The sequence below is a fragment of the Pleurodeles waltl genome, chromosome 8 (genome assembly GCF_031143425.1).
Source record: "Pleurodeles waltl isolate 20211129_DDA chromosome 8, aPleWal1.hap1.20221129, whole genome shotgun sequence".
Lineage (NCBI taxonomy): Eukaryota > Metazoa > Chordata > Amphibia > Caudata > Salamandridae > Pleurodeles > Pleurodeles waltl.
Window position 1 is genome coordinate 832,397,037 of NC_090447.1, and position 23,287 is coordinate 832,420,323.

Consider the following 23,287-nt stretch of genomic DNA (forward strand, 5'->3'; position numbering starts at 1 on the left):
GCTTGGCGGTTTCGGCTGGACCTTTCCTATTGAAGCAGGGTGAGACTGATTTGGGTCAAGACTGATTAGCAGATGTTTGTGTCTAAACAGAGGTGGCAAGAACGATGGGTTGGAATGCAACCTTGTAAGGATTGCAAGTATTTTGACATACTGCAAGCAAGCTCCCTTGACCTGTTGTGTGTTTGAATTCCATCATAAGAAGCAATTGACACACCCTTTCACTCTGCTATTTCTGAAAAGAAATTACCAGACGTCTCTTCAAAGAACACATTATTTACAAATTATTAATAACTAAAACACCTCTCTAGCCCCTGAGCGATTAATGAAGAGAAATCACCAAACCTATAAATAAACTGCACTTGCTTCACATTGCTTTTATACTTCCCTAGCACTCTTTACAGTACATTAATTTGTAATTAGGTTTGCTTTTCATAAGTGCACAAGCATACATTGACACAGAATCCCATTTAAATGCGAGACCCTGTCCACTTCAAAGTTTTTTTGACTTGCAAAAACTTTAACTCAGTTTAGGTGCTGCATGTATCAGAATAGTGAAACACCTGGCAGGTCTAGTGGAATCTCATCAATAGTGAAGAGGTCCACTAAAGCAAGTTGGGGATGTCAAAACCCTTGCCAGACATTGAAAACTCCTAGGTCCTGTGATGAGGGAATATCATTTCTTATTCCATATTACTATAAGACAGGGTGAAATGACTCCAGTTCCATGACTCCCTTCCTTCCAGTTCTCCTACCAAAGCGGTGCCTTGCAAGTTAATGTACTGTTTGATAGAGACTTCTAACTGAAGAGTATTCACCTTGTGAATTCCACTAGGCACCAGACTTGATTCAGAGATTTTTGATAGAAATTTCATGGCATGTTTATAGGTGGTGCCATGCGGCTCCCTCGGATCTGTCCAACCCCAGGTGTGATGTTGGGGTCATTCTATCTACTCCACCTCTGCGTGCTGACATCCGTTCCTTTCTTTCCATGCCTTCTCCTGCGGATGCGAAACCCCATCTAATCCTGTCAGTTTAACAGGTTTATTTCCCTCAGATTTATCCAGAGTTCAAGGGAGATGTCACCTCCAGAAATCGCAGGGTTAAAAACCCTGCAAGGACTGCAACCACCAGATTTTGGTAACATACGCCCACAATGCATCTCTGGTGCCTTGGCTCCAGGTACAACTCAGCATCTTGGAAATGCTGTGCAAAGATGAATGAGAAAGCCAATTGTAACCACAAAGTCAAGACTGCCATAGCAGAATTTCAGAGGAAGTTGAAGAAAGCCTGGTCCAGAATGAGGATAAAGGCTTAGATGTGATCTTGCTCCCATATGCCAATTTCGAAATCATACATCTTCCAAATTCATAAGTTCATGTAAGTCTAAGAAGTCAAAAAAGCAGAAGAAGTTGAATCACTGGTCCCCTTCACTTCCACCTGTGATAGCATCTGAGGTGATTGTCAAGGTTTTGACTGAGAAGACTTTAAATGAGTGGAATGGCTTCCTGGTGGGCTTTGGGGGACCAATGTGAGAAGAGTTTGTTTGCAGGGGGTTGAGGGTGTGGTTTGTTCCATCTCATCAAGGGACACTGGCAGATGGCATTTTTGGAATAGCATATGTGAGGTCCAGGATTATGCTCTGCAAACTTGATGAGCACTGCCATGTGGACTGTTTAATGATGAAGCAGTTTAGCAGGTTGAATATTGTTTCTTTCAAAGTCTTGATGCAAGCATTTCTTGGCACACTGAAGCTGCCAAGAAAATGCTTCTAAAGTAGCTTCTGGGTACTTGGCAATAATGTAAGGCACGTACTTGGGGTTTTGGGGCAGTAAATGGCCAATGGACCGTTTAATTAGCAGATACAGTCATTTACCACTGATGTACTGAACCCACAATACTATCACATTTCCAGTCTACCACTTACCTCTCCAGGATTCGTGAAGTTGAGCAGTCAAGGTTTATTCTAGCAGAATGTAGAGGTTAGAATCTCAGCATAGTTAATAGAAAAACAAACTAAATTTTCATTCCTTGATCTACCTTTCGTAAAAAAAAATCTACTAAAAATTACAACACACTGAGGAAGCCAGAAGTCAGTGTAATTTTCACAGCCAAACTACAATCCCCAAAACTATAAAGCCATTTATAAGCTAAATGCTACATTTTCTACAATATGACCCAGTGAGCAGTGTTATTCTATGAGGCTGTGCTCAAGTACCATCAGTACTTCTGGATAGTTTACAATGGTATTTAGTAAATGGCCAAACTGGTAAACAAATAGGTATGTAACCATAGGAGGGTGGGGGGGATGTATAAACTAGTAAATAGCTGAAAAGGAATATAGCGAGGTAGATATCAATAGATGTATTTCAAATGTTAAATTAGAGGAGTATCAATTACTTCATTTAATACAGCTCAGCATTTACCTAGAAGTGACTCTTGGTGCAACAGGAAAAAGCTGAAGACTAGGCATGGAGAGCGAATGTCAAGAAACTGGCATCACAGATCAAATAGCCATGTTTTTTTCCTGAATGTTACGTGGTTATACTTTCAGCGTTGAAGTGTGAGGAAGAGAATTCCAAAGTTTAGTTCCCTTTACCATGAAAGCTCTTCCATACCAACTGTTTGATCGGAACGTAGAGTTGATTATAAGCAGACAGAAAGTTGTAGGCCAGCTGATATAAAGGAATGTTTTAAACTAAAAACTACTGAGTTTGAGGATGGTAAATTTGTTTAAGTTTAAAGAGATGGACAAGGTATAAGAATATATTAAGGTAGATATCAATAGATGTATTTCAAATGTCCTAAAAAGTTAAATTATAGGTCTATCAATTACTTAATTCAATACATCTCAGCATATACTTAGAAGGGCCTCTTGGTGCAATTGAAAAAGCCGAAGACTAGACATGGAGAGATAAAGTCAAGAAACTGGTATCACTGATCGAATATCCATAGTTTTTTTTTCCTGAATGTTACGTGGTTATACTTTCAGTGTTGAAGTGTGAGGAACAGAATTTAAAGTTTAGTTCCCTTTACCATGAAAGCTATTCCATCCCAACCGTTCGATCAGAATGTAGAAGAGAGTAGAAGAAGACAGAAAGCTGTAGGCCAGCTGATATAAGGGAATGTTTTAAACTAAAAAAACATCAGAGTTTTAGCATAGTAAATTGGATGCATGATGCTTACTGTTTAAAGAGAAGGACCAGTTACATATCTTCAGTAACCCCTCATCTGGTGGAAATTATATCTAGCTGCAGATTCCTTATCTGTACATTTTCCCCAGGCATTAAACTGGATCCAGAAAATTTTCGTGAGCAGTGACCCTGTGCACCGCTAGGTGGCATCGATCATCTCTGTGTCAGTCGTCATCAGCGTCCATGCCGGAAATTATGTTGCAGTTCCTACATAGGTGCCATATAGGTGTGCTGATGTCAGTTTCTTTTCACAAATTTCCATGCCAGAAGCGCAGTGCCATGAAGAACACTGACCAATGGTGTGTTAAAATTAGGGCCCTGAAAGAGACGTATCTGCCCCTAGAAATCCATTTGTAGAGCGGGTAGGATGGATGGGTCGGTAAGCAATATGAAGCTATTTATAGTCTCTACCAGATAAGGCATTACCAAAGGTAAGTAACTTGACCATCTGATAGAGACCTCTAACTGCAGATTCCTGACCTGTGACTAGATACCCACGCAATACCATCCCCAGAGGTGGGTCTGGGAACCAATTTCAAACAAAAATGTCCTGCAGGAAGGAATGGGCAAAGTGCTCGTCCCAGGGACCTGACTGTCCAGGCAGTAGCGTTTGGTAAACATGTGCAGAGCAGACATGTCCAGAATCGGAACCCGGCGAGCTAACGCTGTGGTCACAGCTTTAGCTCAGGTAGAATGAGTGCACAACCCCTCAAGGGGTTTCTCTGTGGCCACTGCGTAGCAGATCTTGATGCAGAGCAGTGGAGTCTCTCCTCTTCCTTAGAAAGATGTTGGGGCGCTAAAAAGTAGGCAAGGTGATGGATAGGCCTACTTGAAAAGGCGTAACCACTTTTTGCAGAAAAGAGACTCTGGTGCAAAGCACCACTTTGTAAGGATAGTTAGAGAGATAGGGCGGCTTAGATGATAAGGCCTGCAGCTCATTCACTCTGTGGGCAGATGTTTTTGCCACAAGGAAGGCTATTTTCAATGTGAGAAGCATGAGGGGACGGTTGTGAAGAGGCTCGAAAGGAGCGCCCATCAAAAAGATCAGAACCAAATTAAAATCATACTGGAGCATAATGAATGGGGATGGAGGGAAGAGATGAGTAAGGCCTTTGAGGAATCTATGTACAATAGGAGACCAGAACAAGGAGGGTTAATCAGGTAACCACAAAAAAGGCAGAAATGTCAGATAAATAGCACTTAGGAATGCCCAAAGCAGAGCCCAGCTGGCCAAGGGAAAGAACGAAGAATAGACCCTCAGAAAGAGGGGCAGAAGGGGGATCAACAGACTTGCCTGTGCACCATGCCACAATTTTCTTCCACCGACACGCACATACCATTTTGCTGGAGGGAAGCCTGGCTGCCAAGATAACATTACAGCCTTTGGGGGGGGAGATCAAAAGCTGCAAGCTTCTGCCGTTCAATCTTCATGCAAGAACACAGAGCGGACAGGTTCGGGTGAAGAATCCTCCCCTGCTGTTGCGACAGAAAATCCTCTCAAAGGGGCAGTTTGATAGGAGGATCGATGGACATGTCAGCAGTTTGGGATACCAGAGTCTCAAGGCCCAGTCCGGAGCCACAAGGATTACATGGGCCCAGTTATTCCTGATCTTCTGAAGAACTCTGGGCAGAAGTGGTGCAGGTGGAAAGGCATATAGGAGGCCTAAATTCTACTCAAGACGAAAAGTGTCTCTGAGCAATGGCCACCTTGGAAAATCCAACACGCAAAACTGCTGACACTGCTCAATCTCGGCAGAGGTGAACAGATCTAACGAAAAGTCCTCACCACTGCTGAAAGAGACCTTGCACCACTTTCGGATAGGATTGCCATTCTTGATCCGTTAGGCATTTCCAGCTGAGTTTGTGCTCTGGCGTTCAGAGAGCCCGCTAGATGTTGAACCACCAGGGATATGCCTTGCTGTTCCAACCATGTCCAGAAGCAAAGAGCCTCTTGACAAAGGGTCCACGACCACACCCCGCCCTGCTTGTAGCAGTACCACATGGCGGTGGTGTTATCCAGGAACACCTGCAGTATCTTTCCCTTTATGGAGGGAAGAGAGGCTTTCGACGCCAGTCGGATCGCATGGAGCTCCAACATGTTGATGTGGAGCCCCGCTTCCACCGGACACCAGATTTCTCTACTCACCATCTCTCCCAGATGGGCGCCCCATCCCAGGAGTGACGTATCTGCCACTTCTGTCAGATCTAGTTGGGGAAGGGACAGGGATCTGCCTCTAGCCCAATCGCAGTTCATTAACCACCACTGTAGATCTTTCAGTTCCCGGGATCTGGACCATGTCAGAGAGATTCCCCTGATGCTCCGCCCACTGGAACTGCAAGTACCACTTCAGAGTCCGCATATGCCATCATGCATGTGTCACCAGCAGGATGCAGAACGCCATGAGGCCCAGTTGCCTCAGAGTCATGCTGACCCAAGCCCAGGATAGAGGCTGAAACATCGGGATCATAGCCTGAGTATCATGGACTCGCCGCTTGGGAAGATAAGCCTGAAACTGCACAGTATTCAGAACAGCTCTGATGAAAGGGAGCATCCGAGAGGGAGTCAGGTGTGACTTCGGGACGTTTAAAGTGAACCCCAGCGAATACAGGAGGCAACAGCCTGGGGCGAGCTCACCTTCAACAGCCAAATGAGACAGAGACCCCTGATCTCCGCAGATGAGCTGCAACCACTGCCATCACCTTGGTTAACACCCAAGGGATGCTGGTAAGGCCAAAAGGGAGCACAGTGAACTGAAAGTGCTTGTGGCCTACGGTACCATACAGTCTCCTGGATCCAGAGCAGAAGAGACCTGAGCCAACATGAGCATCCTGAACTTCTCCTTCTTGAAGAAGAAATGGAGGGCTTACAGGTCTAGGATAGGGTGAAGACCCTTCTTTTTGGGGAACAGAAAGTAGCGGGAATAGTGAACACAGCCTAGTTCTGGCACCAGAACCCTCTCTATGCCTCCCTTGGCCAAGAGAGCTGCAACTGCCTTGCGGAGAGGGTATAAATGATCCTCTGTCATCCTATGGTAAGATAGTGGCATGGATGGAGGGGTAGCCTCAAAGGTGAGGGAGTAGCCTCTTCGGACTATCTGCAAAACCCACCTTTCTAAAGTAGTGGACTGCAAGTGAGGCAAGTCCTGGCAAATCCTGCCACCAACAGGTCGTTGGTGGGGAGATTGAGTAGACTAGGAAGGTTCAGAGGCTGCCGCAAGGGACGCACGCAACAGACTGACCAGACCGCTAGCAACCTGACCCCTAAGGTCAGTGGGTACCGCGCCCTCGGCTGCACAGGGGCTGGGCCGCATGCGCTGCAGAGTGCCTGGATGGGAATTGGTATACCCTTCCTTAGCCACAAAAGGGGTGAAAGGCAGACTGGGGGGATAAGGGGCTGCTGCAAGGCCCAAAGACCTGGCCATTGCACGAGAATCCTTGAAGCACTCGGAAGCCGGGTCTGCCTTGTCCCCGAAGAGATGGGTGCCATTGAAGGGCATGCCCATCAGAGAAGCTTGGACATCCCGCGAAAAGTCAGATGTCCTCAGCCAGGCATGGTGCCTTGGGTCCACTGTCATAGACTTACCTAGCGAGTTGGTCGTGTCCAGTCTGCAACAGATCGTGAATTTTGTTGCGTCTCTCCCATTGGCAAAGCCTGGGAGTACAGCCCGGGCTTCCTCTGGGGCTTCTGGCAGCACTTGTGCAACAGTATAGAACAGCATGTGCGAATAACGGCCAAAAAGTCTTGTGGAGTTCACTGACCGCAATGCAAGGCTGGTAGAAGAAATGAATCCAATGTTTTGGATTGTCTGTCTGGGGGACCTGTAGGGAACAAGCCCTGGGAGGTAGAGGCTTGGACCACCAAGCTCTCAGGGGTGGGGTGTTGCGTTAGAAAACTTGGGTACCTGGGTGCAGGGCGATGGTGGGCAATCGTCCTATTTACAGGAGACCCTGTGTTGGGTTTGGACCAGGTACCCAGAAGGACGTCAGTGATGGCATCATTGAATGGGAGCAGGGGTTCTGAGGTGGAAGTTCCCGTTTGCAGCACCTCTGTCATGATATTAGTCTTGGACTACCACTGAGGACAGCTGAAGGTCCAGGACCTCAGCCACATCATCACCACCATTGCATAGTAACGTCTCTCATCTGTAGCAATGGTAGGGGGAGAAAGCATGCCAGTATCTGCAGATGTGTCCAGACGGCTGGCTTGACTCAAGTCCTCACGCCAGTCCATTTCACCTTCAAATGGATGGTATTCTAAAGGGTTCAGCAACCCCTCCCGTTCTTCCAGAGGCCTAGCCTAATGAAATAGGCCTCAGGATATGAACGAGGCAAAGCTCCCGTCATCGCTGAAGTCAGCTTCGGGCAATGTCGGGAAGGACAATGGGGATGGTGCAGCTGGTACTGTCGGCGTTTGAACCAGAGCCGGGGAAGGTAGAGGTGGTATGACCACGCCGGTCCGGATCAAGGACTAGATCCCTGGAAGCCCATTGGTGCTGATGCTGCTGATGCAGAACCCGATGGGCCCCCTCTTACCCCATGGGGCATAAAGGGGCGCCAGCTGGGTCGGTCTGCTCAAAAATGAGATGCAGGGCCTCATAAAAACTCTTTGATTTGGGCAGGAGTAGCTCCGGCTCCAGGAAATTCAGGAAGGTGCGGAGTCAGCCCAAGTGCAGGTTCTGATGAATGAGGCCTAGAATGAAGATGCTCCGTCATTGCAATGTCTAACAGATGAGGACAAGTCGTCGTGGTGGCACACCAGATACCACAAGCACATGAGGTGAGGATCCGTCACAGACATTGCCCGATGACAAGAACTTCAGGGCTTGAAACTTGTCTTCCTAGAAGACATCCCTCAAAGCACACAGAGAAATTTTCGAAAAAGAGTATGACAAAAGTTAAAAAAAGAAAACCAGTCAAGAAGAGACTGAGGGGTAATCTCTCTTCAGATCAGCACTGGCTGGTGGGAAAGAAAAGAACTGACATTGGCAAGCCTGGGTGGTGCCTATTCAGAAACCATGATGTCATTTGCAGTGCAGATGGCAATGGAGACGGAGCCAATCAACGCCACTTAATGGCAAACAGGGGTACTGCCCATAAAAAACCTCTGGATTTAGTCTGACACCTGGGGAAAATTCACAAGTAAGGAATCTGCAGCTAGAGGTCTCTATCAGATCATTTATTTTTAACTAGTTGCCAATTAATCTGTATGGTAGATTTTGACAGAATCAAATTCCTTAAGGCCAAAAATGACTGTTATCACGTTCTGAATATGTGGTAACTTGGCCAGAGCTTTGCTTGACAGACCATGATATACAGAATTCCAAAACATTAAGCAAGAAAGACCAAAGGCATTCTGTGTTACAATCTTATGTGAAAAGCTGAGGAATGGCACTATCTGATGTGGAGTGTCAAGACTGAAAAGGCAGCTGCTGAGTCACTAAGAACGTCCAAGTTCTTCACAACATTAGGAGGGGTGGGGAAGTGATTATAGAGGCCCATTCCAACTACTAGAAGAGTTGTGAGAAAGCAAAATGTCTGACGTGGGTTTACTTTTAAACATCAGGAATTCACTCCCCAATACATGCAGTCAAATGCCACGGGGATGTTTGGCAACGATTTCACTCCCCATCTAATGCATTGCCAGTGTTCCGAAACCAGAGATACAAATGTCACAAGAAACACACATCACAGCAGCAGAGAGTTCCCTACAATTCACAAGTGGCCTAAATCCAAGAGTGACCTAGTAACCTATCACCATGTCCCCATAATCAATATTACAACCACCCTCAAACAAAAATTACTAGCGTTCAATTACATGCAGGCCCCTGCCAAGCCACCCTGTGGTTCTGGTGGGCCCCTCAACCCTTCAAGGGGCCCCAAATCTTTCAGGGGGCCCCCATTCAGCCCAAGGACAATGAATATCTGTGAGATGTAGGAAGCTCAGTAGCCCCTCAACAATGCAAAATTAAACTCAACAATGCTCGGAGGGAGACACTGACTCTGCACCAAATTATCGAATTTGGGATCACTGCCACTCCCGTCCCTTTCGGACACTGATAGAACTCAACTGCAGGAGGCGGATCACAGAGGAGGAGCTCTTCTTGGCACTGGCGGGTTGTAGACTGGGAAGGGTCCCGGCCTCCAAGGGTTTCTGTGTGAATTGTTCAGGACATTTATGCCTCACCTGGGGAAACATCTTCTGGCAGTGCTCCACTCCGTACTTAAGGGGGGAGTCACTCCCGCCAGACTGGCAGCATGCAGAGATAGTAGTCTTCCCAAAATCGGGCCAATCGCGGAAAGAACACTCATCGTATCGCCTGATCTCCCTCCTGAATATTGAGGTTAAACACCTTGCACAAACCTCTGCTAATCGGCTGCTGAAATGCCTGTTGGGCCTGGTTCATCCTGACCAGGCAGGCTTCATGCCAAACCGAGCCACATATCAGACATCTGTACCATCCAAGCCTTGGCTGATCCAATTCCATCTGTACTTACAACTCTGTCATGCACTTACCACGTACATTGAAACCCTCCAGGAATTTAACCCACTAGAGGGCAAACTACTCCTGGGGACCTGGGCCCTCACAAAATAGTGAAGATATGCCAAACACTTTTTATGAACAGCACCAACACAGTGCTTGGACTTAGAGCGGCCTAGGCGGAAGATCTGGGCTCCCTAGACGATGACGACTGGACAGAGGCCTTGGGGGCACCATGAGAGGCAGCGATTTCTGCCCATCTCTGCTTGATTCAATTGAAATAACTCCACAGAGCTTATTACATAAGATACCACATATGGTGCACATGAGCATGATTAAGTCTTCTATATGCCTCCGCTGCGGGGTGGATGATGGCACCTTCATCGATACAGTGTGCAGTTACACAGCGCTGGAGTGTTTGCCTGGAGGAAGTTCTTTCCTGGGTAATCTCACTGGACAACAGGTTCATCCTTCTCCATTGCACAGATGACATTGGGGGGTGGAGGGATAGAGGCTACTTTTGTTCCTGGGTCTAAATCTGGGGGAAAAGAATCTAGCCAGGGTATGGAAAGCTGATGTACCCCCAACAACTGAGGTGTGTAAGAATGAATCAGACAATTGTATAGGGCTGGATACTGCTGTTTACCAAGCAAGAGGTTGCTCCCAGAAGCACCTCAAAGTCTGGTAGCGGTGGGCAAACTATAGGAGCACTGTCCCGGAGCAAGTTCGCCCCCCTTTGGTGCCCTTCTAGAGGAGGAAATATGGAGCGGAATGATAAGAAACTTTTGTATATGATCAATGTCTACTTGTGGTGGGGTACGTGCTGTGATATATGGTACCTGAATAGGATAGGTGGGATCGTCTGTGGAAATTGTGTAGTTGTTGTTAACTGGTGTACCCATGCAACGTCCTCTGTGTATTTTTTGGCATGTATGGCCATGCAACTGTGCTAAAATCCAATAAAATGTATTATTTAAAGAAAATAAACATGAAAAAACATAGGATTGAAATTTTATAGTCCAAACAGCAGGCAATAAGTTAATGGAGCTCAGATAAAGTAATGTGCATCTTCAAGCTATCGAACACAGGTGATAAGTTGATAGTGATGACCTCCTGGCAGGAAGCCAAAGAAAAGTTGTTTTGTTGAGGCTGAAATTCAAAACAAAAGGGCTTTAAGCTAAATCATCAATAGTCTACTGAACGTAAATCTTGCCCACTTAACAGCTGAATGCTAGCACCGCTGTTACAGAGCTAAGACAGAAAATCAAATAGTACAAGAGGTGGCTACCTCATTGAAAATTGATCACTTATTTACTTCTGTAAATAAACTGGAAAATGAAATGAAAGCTGCAATGTGCTACATCTATCACAATGGTATGGGGGGCCTTGTAGATGGCACACACTTTTGACTCCACACATTGCTCATTAATACTTTGTTTGCCATAAGAGTAGCTCAAAGAGGCTGAATCACGACATATATACCCCAACAAAGTAGAACAAAAGAAAATGTGGACCTTCTCTTAGTAGGCACTTTAAGACTCATCTTGGGTCTTCACCGTGCGGCTAACATCCTCTTTCTTCATATCTGGAATATCAAATTCCCATATGTGGGGTGCAAACTGCTTTCTTGAAAGAAATAGAGTCTCTGACCTAGAGATGAACATCAGTCTGCCCACTACTTTTATTACAACTGTATAGTACCTTAAACACCATTGACTAAAACACCCTCCTCAATTAACAATCTGAAAAAGTCAGTTTCAAAACTGTAGCTCGTGAACGGCTCAGATCATTCTTGGAGAACAAGGCACATCAATTAAAGACTGATTCATAAGTTTCTAAAATATTCATCAATACCGGTAGTAAATCGCCGAGATATCCTTTAACCTAAGCCTATTAAGTGCCCCTTCCTTGCTTCCATCCTTGAATCCCCTAGCACTGAATGAAACATGCTGCTGCTCAGGTATACACCTAAACTACAGGGAGGGTCCAGTGAACAACAACAAATCAGGGCCTGTCTGTCACAAATTCAGGGATGCATGAAGCAGTACAACTATGCCTCAGTTTGCCCAGGATGGACACTGTGCCACACAAAACTGATCTATACAGGCTAGAATGTCTGCAAACTCCTAATGGACCACAACGATGGTACCTCTGACATCTGACTTTGTTAATCCACCCTTGAGTTGAATCACCCATGACAGCCATGCACTTGCTACGTATCAGGGAGAAATATGAATTCAAAATTATACCTGGTAGCTAAGGCCCCTAATCAGAGAATACCTGTGTATCCATGGTCCTCTACCTCTGAGGCAAGAGATGGCTTAATTGAACCATCAAGTCCTCAAACTATCTATATATAAACTGTATTGTGAAATGTCATCCGACACACACATGACTGCACTTAGGAATCCCATCCAACTATATCTAAGATTTGAAGAACATTAGCAAAGGTTAATAGACGTGTGGAGGTTCACCTGTGGCCATCTCTTGACTAGGGATGTCTTAATGCTCACGAATTCTGGCACCTTACTTACCAAGCCATGCACAACATTCATACTCTTACTCGAAATAGTAAATACACCAACTGTCGTTTTATAGGTTGCAACCAAATGGACAGTGTTATTGAAATACTGGCGTCTTCCTGGGAGAATGTAAGATTTGTTTTCAGTTGGACATAGTACAGACTGTACATGTTCTGCAAAAAATAAAAAGGCAATTATGTGTTTGTACTCTGAAGAATGTTTTGCTGAGAGGATTTCAGTCACCAGGCCCCACGGCACATTTCTCCAGAAAGTGCCCTCGGAGCTGCCAAGTTGCGATTCCGAAAATTGTGGCTAAATGGTTTTCCGCTTCGCAAAGCACTAAGCTCCAGCTCACAATAACTAAGCACAAGATGAATCGCTCCCAAAAACACAATATACATAGGCCTGACAATAGCCCTGCTAACACATCATCATCAGAAGGCGGGGGCAGGTTGACATGCCAGCCAGCATAATTCGAGAGCCTAGATGCAGGAGGTACACACTGTTGTGTGTGTTACATAATTGCATTTCAGTCGGTCACTACATTCTAGTTCGCACAAACTGATGTGTGTGCAAAACAGTATTTCTTTATTCTATGCTCCAGAGATATAGGAAACAGCTACAGGGACATGGGCGGACTAAAACATTTAATTATGAGGCTACATTGTGAATTGATAAATACAATTTCAGTGTTTTTAAGATATTTAAATGCTTTACATCTGATGCAAATTGAGATATACTGTCAGAATTATATACGGTTCCCTGTTCCCGAATATCAGGGAGCTCAACATGACAGGACTGATGCACACTAACAGCTCTGTATGCGTTTTAGTATCAAAGTAGCAAGAGGTGCAGCAGTTAAAGAATGGGGTGTACTTCAGAGTCAGTTATGGTGTCCAGGGGCACAAAAGACTACATGGCCTCAATTGTAGGAGTTAAGGTTGTTTATCTATGATGTTCCAGGGCTGGATTAATATGAACATTGAACTTTGAGGACTAATTAGATCCCTTTAGCACTTGGCTCTCAGGATAGTGCGGGGAGTAGTCCAAGGCTTCACAGAAGGGACTGAGTTGGCTCCAGAAGCCCACACTCCGAGATCTCCGAAACAAGAGGAAAAAGGAGTCCATGGACACAGTCTACGGACCAGAGCTAGCAGTCAGTTGGCATCAACATCACAGGTGGACCGATGGCAGTTCTTGTAGTGCTTTACGCCTTTTGAACACAGGTGAGTTTTTATTTGCAAGTACGGCATGCCGTCACACTTCTTGGCGCAGTGTGACTTGCATAGGGTACATCAGAAACACAGCTTCAGTCATGCAAGGGTCCGCTGCTGCATTGTCTTTCCACTGTCCATGTTGACCATCACTCCCTTTCACTCTCAGGCCATGGAATGGGCCGGTAAATGTCTCGAGGTGGAATGAGGGTAACCGGGAACACACATCACAGTGGCAAGGAGCTCACTACAGTTCAAGACAGTGCCTGCCACATTCTTGGTAAGTGTTGACAATTGCTTCAGTGATGAGATTCCTCCACAAGGAATTGTTTTAATTACTAGCATATTCCTCCTGCACGGACACCTCCAGCACACTTTTCTCAGCAGTCCATGCATATTACTGTACCAAGGGATAGCCACGATTCTCCAACAGACTTGTTCAGGTGAAATCCCCTCACCTCTGGGAGGCTACCTGTCAAGACTCCAACCCTGGATAGCTGATGTATTCCCAAACCCCAGAGGGGTATTGCCTATACTGAATAGTGGCAGTGCTATGACACTAGCCAGGAGTTTCAGTCCTTCTCTCATACTCCTTTCTCAAACATAGTATGTGTGTTCCACATGTGCTGTTCTGGAACCAGTCTGAGGTGGTTCCTCCCCTTTGTCTATCCCTCTTCTTCCATAACATTCTCAGTCTCAGAGTGATGCCAGACAGCAGGTGGTGACGATGCTAGTATCCACAGGGAGAAAACCACAACATGAGCATAAAGAAGCGAGAAGTCTTCACACCCGACACCCATCAGATGTTTGGCTCCTGCAATTCTAGAAGAACAAAGGAAGCAGGCTTCGACAAAGACTAATCCAGAGAAGACAATGTCTCCAGACTCCCCACACCCTCCATATAATGTAATGAGGGTGCTCCTAAAAGGAACATAAGGTGGCAGGAACAGGGAAAAGGTACTGCTGGAAATGTAAAGGGAACTCTGTCTCTTTCCTCCCACACTTTACTTTGTTGCCACAAACAAGCATCAGGAATGCTAGAAATACACAATGCTAGTCTGGTAGGCTACCTCTAACCTCCACCTTTCACAGCATGGTTGCAGTAGCACTCCAAGATGGGTTCCACTAGTAGGCATACAGTGGGCACACTCCACTGGCCTATATTCCCATCTACCTATACCACATACATGTGCTCATTCAGGTACCCATTATGCAGCAAGGTACTCCACCATATAAGACAGAAGAAAAAAAAAGATTTGGATTATGGCAAACCAGACAAGGGGTGCATGTTCATAAACATGTGCCCAACAGTTCCTCATGTATTAAGGATGAGGGTGATGCTGTAGAGGACTGATGAGCAATGCTGGAGTTGTGTGTGGGTCCTAAAAGTGGATTAGCAAGAAATGCAGATTTTTTATTATGATTTTGATATACCTGGGAATTGTGAGTGTGTTTTATAATTAACAGAGAAGTGAGACTCGAGTCTCCCAAATAGCATTATAAATCAGTGAGAGAATTCAAAATTTCATAGGTAAGACACACAAAAAGGAGTTTAGAAGAAGATGGAAGAGGACGGCCAAAAAAAGTCAAGTAGTGTAACTGGGGTAAGGAGGTCAATGTAGCCCCTCATCTGTGGGTCCCTGGGGAAAAGAGGTGATTAAATGTTGAGGTAAAAGCTGAATAAAATATTTTGCAGTTTTCTTCCAAAAGTCGGTGATATTTCCCTGGCATCTCACCTCCCTGGGTAGAGACTTCCACAATGATGGAGAAACCACTGAAAAATAGTTCGGTGGAGATTTGAATCTTTTTGATTCCAGACGAAAGACTCCTTTGTATCTGGGGTTTTTGGCACCACTGGAAATATTTATGGTAGTGTGAGAGTGTACATTTTCTAATACGTTTATTAATGATTTTTATACTAAAATGTGTAATGAATTAACGTACAAAACGAGTGACTTTTGAAAATGTTTGTTTCTCAGTTCTTAGCTGAGCAAAATTCTAACTAAAAGCCGTGGTTATTTTCCATGATTCAAAAGCTTACATAAAGGTGCTTTCGATGTTTGTGTAGATATGCTCACAGCTACCTCTAGGGGGTTGCTGCGTTATGTCTTACAAGGTCATGTTTTAACCAAGCATTGCATAAGTTGAAATGTCCTATTGTTTGAGAATGTTGCGAATATCTGGTCTTTCATCCAGGATGGAAGTGGGTTGAAACAGTAAAAGTTTCTTCCTGGAGACAAGATATTCGAGAGGCGGTGAAACAATGGAGCTATAGACGAGACGGAAGAGGAAAAGTTATTCTTGAAGAAAATGTTATAGTTAGCGAAGATTTGTTGTGTTTTAGATCATCAATTTAGTTGTTGATAGGCTGAAATGAAACAACCCCATAGACTGACCAATCATCAACTTATTAGGATTTAGTATAACAACTTGGCTAGAATTCTTTAGGAGTTAGTATGATTATTACAATTTTAGAGTTTGGAGAGCAGACTGGAGCAGATGAAGTTCGTATTGGCTGAGTGGGTTAGCTGTTGTTAGGCCATAACTGATGGTGTCCCCTGGCTGAAGCATACTACTTGCTGTTTCTACTTTTACCATTGGTAATGTATGTCATTGTAATGTAATATGTGTCTCTTTTGCTTTCTAGGTACCAGCTGCAACTTATGACTCAATTGCTGCATATTAATAATATATTTTTAATTATTATTAAAGATAAAGGGTTTTTTCTAAATTTGTGTTACTAAATTATTTTCACATGAAGCCCAACATGTTGATGCTAATTTGTGGTTAGTGAGGGAACTATTTTAGTGAGGGAATAACATGTTTTGAAATCATTTGATGCTGAACTAATGTACACTTTGCCATTATTACCAGTCTTTGTATTACTAATAAGTGTGACTCTTTTGGAGATAATTTGTTTAATTGTCTTGATCAAATTGAGATATATAAGATGCTTTAACCAACTGCTACTGATCTTATATGCTTATCATTTGTGTTTGAGAGTTATTTTCGTGACATTAGCATTGTTAATATAGGGAAATGAATATATGTCTTAATAAACTAGTGTGGTTATTGATTTAAGTTTGAAATATTGATTGTTATTAACTTTTGTTAAAACTCACGACGTTCCCTGATGACATCCCCTCAAACCTATGTCGCTTCGATCCATCGACCTCTAGCACGAGTCCACTATTCACTGTAGATAATAGCTAGGATTCCAAGGCATGTTTGCAGTAGATTGCTGGCTGCTGATGTCTGAGGGCTTAGAATGTGAGTCAAGAGAGCTTAAAAGGAATCCTTGCCTTCATATGTTTCTATAATGTCTCTTAAAACCTGCAGCATATGGTGATATTTTCTGGATTCATAGATAAATTTGGCAGCTGAATGTAGCAGAGCTTCCATGGGTAAATGTGAGTTCTTGGGAGCTCCTATATGAAGGTCATTTCCATAGTCAATACACATCAAGTTCACTTTGGTCTAAGCACCACATCCATATGAATAAACAAAATATTCGAATCTTTTGTTCCTTTAAGTTTTTTTTTTTTTTAAACACATCCTTGATTCTCAATTTATATTATTTCAAAATTCACTCAATACAGATGTAATCTTGTTTCTTGGTCCACAAATGTTTCACGCAGTGTTTTGCTTCTTCAGACATTATATATTTAAATCCTACATACACAAGTACCAGAAGTGGTTGAATAGTTACTCATTGCTTTTACAAGATCTTTCAGTAGTACAGCATATGACGGGGTCAATTTTCTGCAGGCAAATTATGCGATTACAATGACCTCAATTAAAGCACGCAAGTCTTAGTAATGAAAATGTCACTTACCCAGTGTACATCTGTTCGTGGCGTCAGTCGCTGAGATTCACATGGTCTGCATAGCTCGCCATCTGGTGTTGGGTCGGAGTGTTACAAGTTGTTTTTCTTCGAAGAAGTGTTTTCGAGTCACTGGACCGAGTGGCTCCTCCTTCTGTGCTCATTGCGCATGGGCGTCGACTCCATCTTCGATGATTTTCCCCGCAGAGGGTGAGGTAGGAGTTGTACTATAGTAATAGTGCCCGCGCAATGAAATGTGTAAGTATGTACCTATTAAAGGTTTAAATAATATATATACAAATGTACAAAATTGAAGGTAACTTCTGAACTGCTACAGGCTTCCGGGGAGGTGGGTGGGCCCATGTGAATCTCAGCGACTGACGCCACGAACAGATGTACACTGGGTAAGTGACATTTTCAGTTCGATGGCATCTGTCGCTGTAGATACACATGGTCTGCATAGACTAGTAAGCAGTTATTTCCCCATAAGCGGTGGTTTAGCCTGTAGGAGTAGAAGTTGTCTGAAATAGAGTTTTTAATACAGCTTGACCTACTGCAGCTTGTTGTGCGGATAGCACATCTATACAGTAGTGTTTGGTGAATGTGTGAGGCGTAGACCATGTGGCTGCCTTACATATTTCATGCATTGGGATGTTTCCTAAAAAGGCCATTGAAGCACCTTTTTTCCTTGTTGAATGTGCCCTGGGAGTAATGGGCAGTTGTCTTTTTGCTTTAAGGTAGCAGATTTGGATGCATTTAACAATCCATCTGGCTATACCTTGTTTTGATATTGGGTTACCTGCATGAGGTTTTTGGAATGCAATAAATAGCTGTTTAGTCTTTCTGATGTTCTTTGTTCTGTCAATGTAGTACATTAATGCTCTTTTGACATCTAGTGTATGTAGTGCTCTTTCAGCCACAGAATCTGGCTGTGGGAAAAAAACTGGTAGTTCTACCGTTTGATTTAGATGGAACGGTGAAATAACTTTTGGTAAAAATTTTGGATTAGGTCGTAGGACGACCTTATTTTTATGTATTTGTATAAAAGGTTCCTGTGTTGTGAACGCTTGAATTTCACTTACTCTTCTCAGAGATGTAATGGCGATGAGAAAGGCAACTTTCCAGGTTAGGAATTGTATTCCGCAAGAGTGCATGGGTTCGAAAGGTGGGCCCATGAGTCTTGTTAGGACCACGTTTAGGTTCCATGAAGGAACAGGTGGTGTTCTTGGTGGTATAATTCTTTTAAGACCTTCTATGAATGCTTTGATGACTGGTATCCTATACAAGGAAGTTGAATAGGTAGTCTGCAAGTATGCAGATATTGCTGCAAGGTGTATTTTAATAGAAGAGAAGGCTAGCTTTGATTTTTGTAAATGGAGCAAGTAATTTACTATATGTTTTGGAGTTGCGTCTAGTGGTTGTATCTGATTATGATGGCAGTAACAAACAAATCTTTTCCACTTACTTGCGTAGCAGTGTCTAGTGGATGGCCTTCTGGCCTGCTTTATGACCTCCATACACTCTTGGCTAAGTTGTAAGTGTCCGAATTCTAGGATTTCAGGAGCCAGATTGCTAGATTCAGCGATGCTGGATCTGGGTGTCTGATCTGTTGGTTGTGTTGCGTTAACAGATCTGGTTTGTTCGGCAGTTTGATGTGGGGTACTACAGAAAGATCTAGCAGTGTTGTGTAGCAGGGTTGTCTTGCCCACGTTGGTGCTATTAAAATGAGTTTGAGTTTGTTTTGACTCAATTTGTTTACTAGATAAGGGAGGAGAGGGAGAGGAGGAAAAGCGTAAGCAAATATTCCTGACCAGTTCATCCATAGGGCATTGCCTTGGGATTGCTTGTGTGGGTATCTGGACGCGAAGTTTTGGCATTTTGCGTTCTCTTTTGTTGCAAATAAGTCTATTTGAGGTGTTCCCCAGAGTGTGAAGTAGGTGTTCAGAATTTGTGGGTGGATTTCCCATTCGTGGACTTGCTGGTGATCTCGAGAGAGATTGTCTTCCAGTTGATTCTGGATCCCTGGAATAAACTGTGCTATGAGGCGAATTTGATGGTGGATTGCCCACTTCCATATGTTTTGAGCTAATAAGCTTAACTGCGTTGAATGTGTTCCTCCTTGTTTGTTTAGATAATACATCGTTGTCATGTTGTCTGTTTTGACAAGGATGTATTTGTGGGTTATGATTGGTTGGAAAGCTTTTAGTGCTTGAAAAACTGCTAATAATTCTAGATGATTTATATGCAGTTTTGTTTGATGTATGTTCCATTGTCCTCTTATGTTGTGTTGATTGAGATGTGCTCCCCACCCTGTCATGGAAGCATCTGTTGTTATTACGTACTGTGGCACTGGGTCTTGGAAAGGCCGCCCTTTGTTTAAATTTATACTGTTCCACCATAGAAGCGAGAGGTAAGTTTGGCGGTCTATTAACACCAGATCTAGAAGGTGACCCTGTGCTTGAGACCACTGTGAGGCTAGGCACTGTTGTAAGGGCCTCATGTGCAGTCTTGCGTTTGGGACAATGGCTATGCATGAGGACATCATGCCTAGGAGCTGTAGTATTGTTCTTGCTTGTATTGTTTGATTTGGAGACATGTGTTGAATGACTCTGTTGAAATTGTGAATTCTTTGTGGAGTTGGCGTTGCTACTCCTTTTGTCGTGTCTATTATGGCTCCTAGATATTGCTGTACTTTGCTTGGCTGAACGTTGGATTTTGCAAAGTTGACGGTGAACCCTAGTTTGTAGAGGGTTTGTATGACTTGATTTGTGTGGTTTGAGCATTGTGTGAGCGAACTGGTTTTGATTAGCCAGTCGTCTAGATACGGGAATACATGTATTTGCTGCCTTCTGATGTGTGCAGCGACTACTGCTAGGCATTTTGTGAATACCCTTGGAGCGGTTGTTAAACCGAAAGGCAATACTTTGAATTGGTAATGTATTCCTTTGAATACAAACCTTAGATATTTTCTGTGTGATTGATGTATTGGTATATGGAAATATGCGTCTTTGAGGTCTAGGGTTGTCATGTAGTTGTGTTTTTTGAGCAATGGTAACACTTCTTGTAGTGTGACCATGTGAAAGTGGTCTGATTTGATGAATGTGTTTACTACTCTGAGGTCTAGAATTGGTCTCAGTGTTTTGTCCTTTTTTGGTATCAAGAAGTACAGTGAATAAACTCCTGTGTTTATTTGTGTGCTTGGTACTAATTCTATTGCATTTGTTTGCAGTAGTGCTTGAACTTCTATCTCTAGAAGCTGTGAATGGTGTTTTGATAAATTTTGTGATTTTGGTGGTATGTCTGGAGGGAATTGCAGGAATTCTATGCAATAACCATGTTGGATAATTGCTAGAACCCATGTGTCTGTAGTTATTTCCTCCCATGCTTCGTAATATTGACCTATCCTTCCCCCCACTGGTGTTGTGTGGGGGGGGTGAGTGACGTGTGAGTCACTGCTTGTTGGTAGTGGTTTTGGGGCTTTGAAATCTTCCTCTATTCCTAGGGAATTGCCCTCCTCTATACTGGCCCCAAAAACCTCCCCTGTACTGTCCCTGGTAGGTGGACGGTGCGGACTGTGAGGTACTGGCTTGTGTGGCCTGACCCCGAAACCCTCCTCTAAAAGGTGTTTTGCGGAAGGTGGTATAAGATCCTCGGCTCTGCGGGGAGTAGAGTGCGCCCATGGCCTTGGCAGTGTCAGTGTCCTTTTTGAGCTTTTCTATGGCTGTGTCGACCTCCGGACCGAACAGAAGTTTTTCGTTTACTGGCATGTTAAGTACTGCCTGCTGAATTTCTGGCTTGAATCCAGACGTTCTGAGCCATGCGTGCCTACGGATGGTAACCGACGTATTAATGGTCCTTGCGGCTGTGTCTGCTGCATCCATAGAGGAGCGTATTTGATTGTTGGAAATGTTTTGACCCTCTTCAACAACCTGTTTTGCTCTTTTTTGTAGATCTTTTGGGAGATGTTCAATGAGATGCTGCATCTCATCCCAGTGGGCTCTGTCGTATCGCGCTAGCAGCGCTTGTGAGTTTGCGATGCGCCACTGGTTTGCTGCCTGGACAGCGACCCTCTTCCCGGCTGCATCGAACTTTCTGCTTTCTTTATCTGGGGGAGGTGCATCCCCAGAAGTGTGTGAATTTGCCCGTTTTCTGGCAGCCCCTACCACCACAGAATCTGGTGGCAGCTGAGAGGTGATGAATACAGGGTCCGTAGGAGGCGCCTTATACTTTTTGTCCACTTTAGGCGTTACTGCCCTACTTTTAACTGGCTCCTTGAAGATCTCCTTTGCATGGCGTAGCATGCCTGGGAGCATAGGCAGGCTTTGGTAGGAGCTGTGGGTGGAGGAGAGGGTGTTAAATAAAAAGTCATCCTCTACTTGTTCAGAGTGTAGTTCCACATTATGGAACTGAGCTGCTCTAGCCACCACTTGTGAATAGGCTGTGCTGTCCTCAGGTGGTGATGGCCTAGTTGGGTATGTGTCTGGGCTGTTATCAGACACTGGTGCATCGTACAAGTCCCACGCGTCATGATCTTGGTCGTCGTGGCTCATGGCGGTGTGAGCTGGCGAATGTGACGGGGTGTAAGTTGGCGAAGCCGGAGTTACAGGTGGAGGCGAGGGAGGAGGTGTTACCGTCTTTGCTGTTTGTTGCTGAGGAGCCTCTCGTGCTACAAACTGAAGTGTTCTCTTTCTTTTGACAGGTGGAAGGGTACTGATCTTCCCTGTCCCCTGCTGAATAAAGATACGCTTTTGCGTGTGATCCACTTCAGTGGATTGCAGTTCCTGTTCGAATCTGTGTCTTTTCATTTGTGAAGACATAGAAAGTTCTTCAGTATAGGAGCCTGAAACTGGGTCTGTTGGTGCTTTTTTCGGCTCCGAAAACCCTGTTGTTTGTTTTTTCGGCTCCGAGGTAACCTTCCTCTTCTTTTGTGCCGAAAAATCTTGGCCTCTATGGTCTTCGGCGCCACTGTCTCGGCGTTGATCCGTGTCGACACCGAACTCTCGGTGTCGATGCTTCTGTTTAGCACTCTCTCGGTCCCGAGGAGGCTGCGTGCCGGTGTCTCGACCGGAGTCGGACGATCTCGACACTGAATGGGCCTTTTTCGGTGCCGATTGTTGGTCACCGTGAAGTTGGGTGGAGCCATGGCCGGTTGGCAGTGGCGTCCCCTGGGCCTTTTTGCCTTTTTTAATTTCTGATCTCGACGTCTTACTCACAGTTTTTGTATTGTCGAGTTCGTCGGAGTCTGAATCCTGGATGGAAAAGGATTCCTCCTGTTCCTCTTCTGTCTCGAACTGTCGATGCTCTTTTGGCGTGGACGCCATCTGCAGTCTTCTCGCTCGACGGTCGCGCAGAGTTTTTCGGGACCGGAACGCCCGACAGGCCTCACAGGATTCTTCGCTGTGCTCGGGTGACAGGCACAGGTTACAGACCGAGTGTTGGTCCGTATAGGGATATTTGTTGTGGCATTCAGGGCAGAATCGAAACGGGGTCCGTTCCATCGGCGTTGTTCTCCACGCGGTCGGGCCGACTAGGCCCCGACGGTGTGCCGAAATCTACCCCGAAGGGCACCGAAGCGCTTCGATGTTCAATGCGTTGTCGTCTGTGTTTATCTCGAACCGGATCGCAACGATACCGTCGAAAATCTTCCGTTTTCAGCTATCTCTCCGTTCCGAAACTCGGAGCGACAGGAACACGTCCGAACCCGATGGCGGAAAGAAAACAATCGAAGATGGAGTCGACGCCCATGCGCAATGAGCACAGGAGGAGGAGCCACTCGGTCCAGTGACTCGAAAACACTTCTTCGAAGAAAAACAACTTGTAACACTCCGACCCAACACCAGATGGCGAGCTATGCAGACCATGTGTATCTACAGCGACAGATGCCATCGAACAGGTTTGGTTCTTTCACGGTGAAAAGAGCTCATCTGGCTGAAGTTGCTAGATGATCTGGGCAAAGCTGGTTGGGTGATAGACCTTTGAAGCATTCATGTAAGGGGAAGGATTTTAATGTCACCATGCCTTTCACAAGTAACTTTCTTAAGGTTTTCATTAACTGTGG

At 44.7% G+C, this 23,287-nt stretch overlaps 1 protein-coding gene across 5 annotated transcripts in view; it reads right to left on the reverse strand.

The window, feature by feature from the left end:
• The window catches only part of CARS2 (cysteinyl-tRNA synthetase 2, mitochondrial), a 387,142-nt gene that overhangs the window by 30,628 nt on the left and 333,227 nt on the right, over nucleotides 1-23,287 (reverse strand). The gene's annotated exons all lie outside the window — the stretch shown is intronic.